Raw genomic sequence first — 9,608 nt, 5'->3', positions numbered from 1 at the left:
AGGAGATTAAAAAAAAAAAAAAAGGATGTAACATTCTTTCACTTCCAAAGTGAAAGGAAAGGCCCTGTGCCTGGCGGAGCCTGAACTAATCTTCAAGAAAAACATTATTCCCTCATTATCTATTGTAACAAAAGGCTAGAGAGAATGAAAATGTCCCTAAAACCAAGGAATAGGTAGGGAAAAAATGGTTCAGCCATGACATGTCTGTAGATGACAGCTGGGTCAAATCCAAGGACCCCGTTCTTGCCGTCCTTCCCAAAGCCCTTCTTAGGCCGCTGGTTCAATGATTCTCTTCCATCTTAATGAGTAGCCAGGCGACCTGCTCAGCAGTGACAGGAACATGGCTACAACAGAAACCGCCTGTCCTCCTGGATCCTGCTGGTGGCTGGCCTCCAAATTGATGGCCTGTGTGGTACTCCTCCTTCTCCAAAACCTCCTCTTCCCCCATCAAGTTATTCCTTGACAGTCATCTGCCATCAAGAGCTCAAGGCTAACAATGGAGAAGCCTGGCTTCCAGCCCAAGCTGCCTGGGATCAGCCCCTTCCTTACCTTCTTGGACCTCAGTGTGCTCATTTGTCAATCAGGGATCAGCAAACCAGCTACCATCTCACAAGGCTGATGTTGCAATGTAAGCAGATACAGACATCCCTCACTTCTAGCTGTGGGATCTCAAGTCAAATGATGAAACCTCTTTGAAGCCACATCTGTTACATGTGAAAGTCAGGAGTGCTGTGATGACTAACTGAGCCCGCAGAGGTGACAGCACCCAGCATGGGCACCAGATGCACTGGGTAAATGAAAAGTGGGTGGCCCTGAGCACCCCCACCCCCACCCCCACCCCCAGGCTGCCCAAACGCCATGGAACTCCTTGTCTTTCTCAGCAATAAAAAAGCGTGGAAAGTAACAGGGCAGAGTGCCAGCACCTCCGGGCCTCTCCCCACAAGGCTCACCTGCTGTGGGCAGAACGGGGCTGTGTCAGGCTCCCTGCTCACTCACCAGCTATGTACTGAGCAAGGCAGCCTAACCTTGGGCTGCAAATTTCCTACCAGTAAAAGGAAGTCAGGTAGGTTGTTTGGAGGGGAGTGACGATAAAGACTACATGTGAAACACAAGCAGGCATCTTTTTAGACGTTAGTTTGGCTCCTGAGCTGAGCTCTATTTTCCCGGATGATTTCAAGATATTTTTCTTAATTTCATCTTTCCTGCCCCCTACAGTCTCCCACCCACTTCACCAGCCATTTCAATGAGCTTTCAGCACTCCAGAGTTTCAATTCCTTTCTACTCCAGCCTGTACTGCTTTCTGACTGGTCTTAGACCTGACAAATAAGCAAACTCAAGAGGCACAGCCAGAAATGTGGAGCCCGGTGAGAACTGATCCTCTTTCCCTAAGAGCTGCTGGCCCAGCTCTCTGTTGATCTGTAGGTTCCACGGTTTGGCTCCTTCTCCAAAAAAGAAACTGACCGCTCTTCTCTAGATTCATAATTAACCCTTTCCAGCTCACACTTGTTTCTGCCTTCCAGCCCATAGCTCTCAATTCTGGTTTCTACCTGATTCTACCCTGCTTTCTTATTTCTCACCAAATGCTGGGGCGGGAGGGGGCGGGGTGGGGGGGGCTGTCTCAGAGGCAGGTGGCCCCAAGCTGGCACACCAGAGCTGCTTCTGTTTTTGTGCTTCCTAGTTCTGACAACCCAGGGCAGAGGCTTACCTTGGAGAGCTTCTGTTCTACCCCACCCCCAAATCCCCAGTAAACTGGCTTCATTTAATATTCTCTTCCCAGGGTCACTGTGAGGACTAAAGTTTCATACCATTTCCTCTCTGCTGAAGGTCTTCATTCTTTGTCCTCATTAAAGTATGGACCATCCATTAGGGCAACTCCAGTCATGCCCCACAAAGGAAATCACAGCTCCCAAAAGCCTTCTGGGGAAAGCCTTTTTCCTAACTCTATACTTGTTTCCTAACTCTACCCATTTTCTCTCCCACAGTTCCTGCCTATACTTACCAAGCCAGAGGATCTTTGTATGAGGCCCTCTCTCTGCCTCTCCATGGTCACTAACTCCCCTATCCCTAACTCTCCATTGAAAAAGTTGGCCAGAGATTGCTTTGAGTCAAATCCAAAGGTTACAACCTTGTCCTCATCCCCAAAGCCCTTCTTAACCCATTCTTCACTCATTCATCTCCATAGTTAATGAGCAGTCACAAGAACTTGCTCAGCAATGCTAGGGGCATAGCTTGGACAGAGGCTAAGTGTCTGCCGTCATGGGGTCCTCCTAGTGACTAGTCTCCAACTTGATGACCCTTGTGCTAGTCCTTTTCCTTCAACACCGCCCCCCAGCACCTGCAAGTTATCCCTTAACACCCAAAGCATGCCTCATTATTCTTCTCCATCTATGGGTTCCCTATAGGATAAGCTCTTTAGGGTCAGGCCTATGACTCCCTTTCTCACAAATACTATGGAGATAATGGGAACCAACTACTTCCTGAAGAATAAAAGTAACTTTCCTCATACGTTCAGCTCCTGTCCCACATGACATTACCATGGCCATGACAGCTGCTCTCTTATGTGCTGGCTTAGTCTTTCCAATATCCTCTGCCACAGTGATGCCACCATCCTATCTAATCTATGAATACAACTCTATTTTCAGTACTCTCTCTTCATCTCACACACCCCACCATCACTAAGCTCTGTCTGTCCCCTGTCTTCCCCCTGTTCTTCCTGTTCACAGCAACGGAGGGCTAACCTAGAACATCACATTCTTATGTGATCCAGCCTGCACAGAGCCTGGCCCTCTTCTTCAAGTCTCTCTGTTTCCTCCATGGTTACCAACTCTTACCTCATCTAAGATCTGAGTAAGGAGGAAGGCAGAGAGCTCATTCTAGAAGAGAGCTTGACCTCAGATAAGCTCCCAGTTGAATTCATAAAAAAGCATGCTCTGATGCATAGCTCTGTAATGCTGGATATACAAGGAATGAACAGAACTCATGACAAGGTCCCACAGGATCCCTTTACTAGTGAAGATAATAAAGTAAGGAAAAGGAACCAGCTTCACTGGGTAGCAAGTTAATGCTCGGGTCAGAATGTGATAGAGTCAGGTGAAAGTGTAAATGTAGATCCTAGAACCTGCAACTGTCTGTCATACTGACCTCTGACAGGACTTGTATTGTTTGGTCCAAGCTGGACTTCAGTCAGGCTGACCTTTTAAATCATAATGCAGACTTCACTTCCCTGCTTCAAACCCTTCAAATCCATGGTGTCCCTCTGAATTTTAAAATACAAAATCTTCCACTTGATCTGTAGTATCCTGCCAGCTGTTCCAGTTCCTCAGAGGCCCAATTCTTCCAAACAGCCTTGGGGCCTTAGCAGAACCCAATTTATCTGCTATTCTTTTGTCATGCCTCATTTTGCCTGATTCCTCCCAATTTAAATACCATTTCTTTGGAAAGGCCTTTCTGATCCTCCAGTCTGCAATAGGCCAGCCCACCACCTGCACTCTTCCAGTTACACATTTACTTGTGCAGTCGCTGAACATCAGCCTCCCAGAAAGGCCGTAGGCTCCGCTGGGCAGGGACCACTTTGCTTACTCTCTCTCCAGTTCCTAGAACCCAACAGGCACCCAATAAACATTTGTTGGATGACTAAAGGGCTTTGTTGCTGATCTCAGGACATGGAGACATACCCTCATAGAAGAAAGCTTGCAGGGAGTCGATACAACAGTGATGTCTGAACTAAACAGAAAGATTCACATTGCTCAGCAAGAGAGTTCAAGTTCCACCTGTGCTCAGGAAAGACCAGCAACCAGCCTTTCAGCTCTGCCCAGGAGCATCGTTCATGGGTCTGGGCTGAAGCTCACCAAAACACATGGCCTGGGAAACATTGGTAAGATGGGAGCAAAGGACACTTTTGTCTGAGTGGCAGCATCTTCAATGTTAGAATTCCCTGGTCAAACTTTGGAAAGAAACTTCCTCCATTACTCTGTACTAAAACAAAGTAAAAGTTGGTGACCTCAAGTAGAATCTTTCGCTAAACTCCTATAAAGCACACCTGACTCTTACTTAAAAGAAAAACAGTGCCCAGAAAAAAATCATGAGGGAAATAATAGGTTATGGTAATGACAGTGATAAACATAAGCTAACCTTCATGAAAAGGAAGTTATAAAAACATCAACAGTCTGCCTAGAGCTATTAATTAAAGGGGCTCTGCTTGGGAAGATTGAAAGGTCCTGTGTAAGGGTGCAGATACACACTAAACTGAAGGAGCCATCGGGCTTCCCTCTACAATGGATGCTACTCCCAATGAAAATGTTTATATATACTGTGGACATTACTCCAAATATCTGATTTTACTACATATAGAATTCCAAAGGGTCTACTCCATTAATGATTATCTATATTATATCTTAAAGCTAACATTTTTCTGTAACTACTTTCAATTATATAGAAGGCAAAGGGAAAAGAACAATTTAAAGAATTTTGTCTACAGTAACTTTCTTCTGGACAGAAGTAGCTAGCAGAGGAGCCCACATTCTGGGGTTAGACCATCTCCTTTCACATCCTGGCTCCGGTACTTAATCAGCTGTGTGACATCAAAGTGAATTATTCTACTTCTCTGGGCCTAGGCTTCCCCAGGAATAATAAAACTAGACTTTACTTACTGTATTAGTCAGCTTTCATCTCTATAACAAAAACCCTGCGATAATCAACCTAAAAGGAAGAAAGTTTATTTTGGCTCACAGTTTCAGAGGTTTTGGCCCATGATTGCTTGGCACTGTTGTTTGGCATAGAACAACTCAGCAGAAGCATGTGGCAGAGGTCTGCTCACCTCATACCAGCCAGGATACAAAGAGAGAGAAGGGACCAGGTTCCCCGTATCTCTTTGAAGGGGTTGCTCCTGATGAACTAACATTCTTCCTACTGGGCCCCACCTCTTAAGGACTCCACCACGTACCCAAAGCACTATGGGTTAGGGAACAAACTTTCAGCACTTGGGCTTTGAAGGGTATTCTGCATCCACACTGTACCACTTTATAAGCTCGTGTATTAAGTGAGATGATTCATAAAAATCATTCAGAACATGGCCTGGCAGGTGGTAAGCACCCACAACAACTACTACTGAATGAAGAATTCCTTCAGTTAGGAAGTGTTTAGCACACGATTTACCTATCACATCCACTAGTCTTCCCTATACTGCTTTGATTTATTCTAATAGCTTTTAATAGCTATTATGAACTGAAGCTAAGTAATACTTTCCACTCTGTCTCTTACAGGCCTCCATGTATCATTCTTTGGGGTGTGGGGGGTAAATGTTAGAGAATAGAGAACATTACATGTGGGTTTCCTTGGAGGGTCATGGGTTTGGGAAGGAGGGTGCCAATAAGCATGACAAAGTCTACAGGACAGTTTGCTGAGCTTGCACATATAAATCATAAACCACCAAACAGGCCACTGGTGTGAGAACCCACAGGGCTCAGGACCCATGATAAATCAATGATTCTTTCACACCAACAGAACTCTTCTAAATGAATGACTCTGGGCCACTGTTCATCAGGAGAGAAAACGCCAGCCTTGTTTTACCTGAATTGCCAGTTGTTTCAACTCATGTTCCCAGACTAACTGCTACTAGTTTAAGTCATTAATTACCTCTGAAACACCCCTAGCATCTGCACGGAGATTCATGAAGGGCTGTGAACTGTAACTGTATCCGGAGTTCTTTGATGGAATTTTTTTCCCCCAAGCAATCTGAAATGGATTTGACGCACGGTGTAAGTCTTCTATAAATCCTAAGGCACCAGGTCCAGTGGCTCTAAGTGGGATTTGGAAAGATACGAGTGGAGACAGACAACAACACAGACTGTGAGCACCTCTTCTTCAGGCTTCAGTGACACCAAGAAGATTTCTCTTATCAAAAATGGAGTTCAGCTGTAGCCACCCAATCTTGTCTTCCTTACGGAAAATGGCAGAGTAATCATGCCCAACTCACCTGCCATATACAGCAGGGACTCTAGCCACAGCCAGTTCCCTTCACAGAAATGATGTAGTAATACTCTAACATCAAAGGTTTACTGTGTGTGAAGTCAATTTGCATGAAATATCTCAATCATCAGAACAAGTTTTCAAGGGAGACAAAACAGTTATGGTGCAGTTACGGAAACAAGGTCACATATGGCAAGTGTTCCAGCCAGGGCTTGAACTTCGAAAGACTAATTCCAGAACCTGCATTCTGATCCATGCATGGAAAATTTATAGCAATGTAGCAATTACCAGAATTGTTTATTTACATATGGGAGGGCAGGCAACAATAGCTGTTCCAAACCACATACAACCTCACAAAAAATTCTGCAATTTCAACTCCTTCTCATTAGTTCAGTAGTTTAAGCATGGCGGGGAGGCTTCAGGGGAAAAGATATGAATCTTGGTTTTCACTCTTAGGGACCAGCCTCCAGCCCAGGTGAAGAACTCTGATTATAAACCAATGAGATAAAAGGCCTATCCAACCCAAATTAGAGCTGAAGCAAAACAGAGTGTGTCTTTACATATACATCAGGGGGATAAAAGAAAGGGTGGGGTGCTTGCCTCACTCAACACATTCATTCAACAGAGGGTGTCACAGAGTTGTTGTTCGGTAAGGAAACTTTTCAGTTTCCTGTATGGTTTTGTCCTATTGCTCACTAAATAAGACAATAAAAATGTACTGCTTGACAGGCAGTCTTTAAAAACCACTCTCCCAATTCTTCTTTCATTTTACTTACAAATTAAGTTGCCAGCAACTTACACAGTGAAAATTTCCACACTGGGTGTTTTGGCTAATCATACTAAGAGCCACCAACCTTTGGATATGCTAAAGGCTAGCCGACAGGCGAAGTGTGTTGTTTCTTTGAAATGTAGAATAAAACAGTTTCCTTCCACAAATCAAAGCCCCAACTATATCGCATTGATTTAATTCAATTCTAAAAACTCTAATTAGTGGTTGCATAAAATGGCTAATTACGCCTCCCTGGGTTCAGACAGTTTCTGCCATCTCACTTAAAGAGCCTAGAAGCTGTGTAATCAACACACCCACTGGAAGGAGGACGCTAATTAGCACGGTTGGCTGGTGACACAAGTTATAATATTTTTCAGCAAACCTTGTAAAATGTATAAACATGCCAGTGGAAATGCCAGAGTCTTTACAGCATACTAGCTTTTGGAATGCGTGTGTTATATAGTATGCATGCACCCAACCACAGGCCCCCTCAATAAAGAGTTTTAACAAAATGCACACGCCAGCCACGCAATCACCATAATAAAGAGCCCTGACACCTCTCCCGGGACTTCGGAAGGAGCTCGCTCGACTTCACCGTGTGGGCATCAAACTGGGTTTGGAAAAGTGAAAACTGAGATTGCTGGGCTCCTCCAGGTCTCCCCAGCTCATCTCCAAATCTCCAGGCCTCCGCTCCGCCCCACTCCTGCCTCCACCACAGACGCGTTTAAATTTTTATAAAGCTTCACACTTCTCTGGGCGCGTTGCTTGGGGGCAGTTCAAAGACTGCAGAATGAAAAGAGATCTACGGTGGCAAAGGCTGCCCCAGCGCGGCGAATTTCCTAGGACAGGGACTCCACGCCTCTGCTCCACCCCGGCGTTTTTGAAAGTAAACTCCTACCTGCCTGTTGCGCTCGGCGATGCGCAGCGGGCCGCGCCCCCCAGGCCTCCCCGGCCCGCTGTTCTCTAAGTGAAACACAGGCTGGCTCTGTCCCGGTGCCTGGCGACTCGCCAGGTGATCCCCGGACCCTGGCTGGGACCCGATCGCGTCCCGCGCCGGGAGAGAAGCGCGGTGCGCACCCGGCTCTGGGAGGCGCGGGGCAGTCGGGTTCCGCCCCGCACGGCTGGTCCAGCAACCGCTGCCTCCACCGACGCCCAGCCACTCCCCGGCGGCCGGCCGGGAGTCCCGCGGGGCACGCGCACCCTGGCGCACCCCAAAGGCCAGCGAGGGAGAAAATGGGCGTCCGAAGTACAGCATGGAGCCCCGGGACTCGGAGGAATGGGATGCGGCGGGGACAGCCTGGGAGGGATGGGAGGCGCGGGGTCTCTGCAGGCACAACCCTGAAGGGTCCAAGGGGCTCCCGGCCGGGGCCCCGAACCGGGATCTGAGTCCCAGGACGCAGGGGCGCGCGGAGCCGGGTTGGATCCTCCCACCCGAGGTCTGTTCCCCCGGACTCACCTCCGCGCTGCCGGCCGGGCTCCGCGGCCCGCGGTCTCGGCTCGCAGCGGCCCCGGCTCCGCGGCCTGCGCTGGGCTCCCGTAGAGGCAGAGCCCCGGCGCTGCAGCCGCTGCACTGCTGCTTTCCGCTTCCTGTCCCGGCGCCGCCCCGCAGCCCCAGCCCAGCCCTGCGAGCCCGGCGCGGCCGCCAGCCAAGAGCTGCGAGCGCTGTGGGCCCGGCGGCCGGCCGGCCCACCTGCAGCGGAGGGCGGGGCGGGCCACCGAGCTCCCACCCATCCACACAGAGCCTGGAGACTGACCACCGTGTGCACACACAGCGCACAATCCAGGAAACCACATCATGAGCACTTGGGCCGGGGATTGACATCTCCCCAGTCAACACCCTAACGTGCCTTCAAGCTCATCCGCTTACACAAACACACACTTAACAATTGTGCATAAAATCCAAGCTCGTTGTGTCGTTTGCCTTGGTCAAAGCCCCGACTCCATATTCATGTGACTCGAGAAGTAACTTCTACCCCTCCCCCATACTTATTTCAGCCAACATAGCGCTCACACTTAAACGCCCATGTAGCCCCAAAAGTGACCCCACAAATAACCACCAGCACCCACACCCCTACAGCCGCCTCTCTCTGTTCCTGTCTACTAGAGCAGACATGCCCATGCTCTACTGATTTCCTAGAAACCGCCGGTAGAGCACATCTCTGGAGGCAAATAACCAAAAAAGGTTCCAGGCTGATTCAGCCAGGACCACTAACCTTTCTGAGCCTTTATTTCCCTGTCTGGAAAGTCATAAGGATGCTAATGTTGGCTTCGAAAGACTGTGGTGAGGATTATAGAAAGCTAGAAAGCTGACAGGCCCTGTGCATGCTGCTGTTGGCAGCTAGTTTCCTGAATAGTTGCCCTCTCCTTACTTGGTTGCTATGGTAGAAACCTGTGTCCTACTTGTCAGCCCTGCTGCTGCCATGACAGAGTCTCCCATAGGGTCAGCATGCCATGAAGTACTGAATTTGCAAGATTTGACTGTAGGAATGCTGGAAGGAATTTGGGCTGAGGAATTCAGGCTCACTCCGAACTAGCCTCATAGGAACCTGTACTCCCAAGAAGTCCTCACTTCCCACCATCCACTTGTTCATCTCTCCCGGCCCTCCATTTTCTCCATCATAATGCCGCTTCCTTAAGAATACACCCAAATGTTCAGGGAGCTGATTCTCACTGCTCATGGTCACCAGAGCCATTGCCCCCACCCCTTGGTGGACCAGACCATTTGTACCCTCACCTGAACCCCAACCTCTAAATGACTCCAGAGGGCAGAAGATCTGGAGGCCAGCAACCAGATTCATCAGGTAAAGCCTGTCCACCATGCTCAGGTACAAAACCACAGAGCACTGGAGTAAGAGGCCCAAATCATTTTATT

The 9,608-nt window shown here is 48.3% G+C and overlaps 1 protein-coding gene across 1 annotated transcript in view; it reads right to left on the bottom strand.

Moving 5' to 3' along the window:
• Vangl1 (VANGL planar cell polarity protein 1) overlaps nucleotides 1-8,339 on the bottom strand; it is a 52,975-nt gene extending 44,636 nt beyond the window's left edge. Inside the window, exon 1 of the mRNA XM_008834016.3 lies at nucleotides 8,193-8,339. The gene's annotated coding sequence lies outside the window, so the exon portion shown is untranslated. The remainder of the gene's footprint in view (nucleotides 1-8,192) is intronic.
• Nucleotides 8,340-9,608: the final 1,269 nt, after the last annotated feature.

Source organism: Nannospalax galili, unplaced genomic scaffold (genome assembly GCF_000622305.1).
Source record: "Nannospalax galili isolate Female #2095 unplaced genomic scaffold, S.galili_v1.0 scaffold475, whole genome shotgun sequence".
In the NCBI taxonomy this organism is placed as follows: Eukaryota; Metazoa; Chordata; class Mammalia; order Rodentia; family Spalacidae; genus Nannospalax; species Nannospalax galili.
This window is presented reverse-complemented; position numbering and strand designations above follow the sequence as displayed.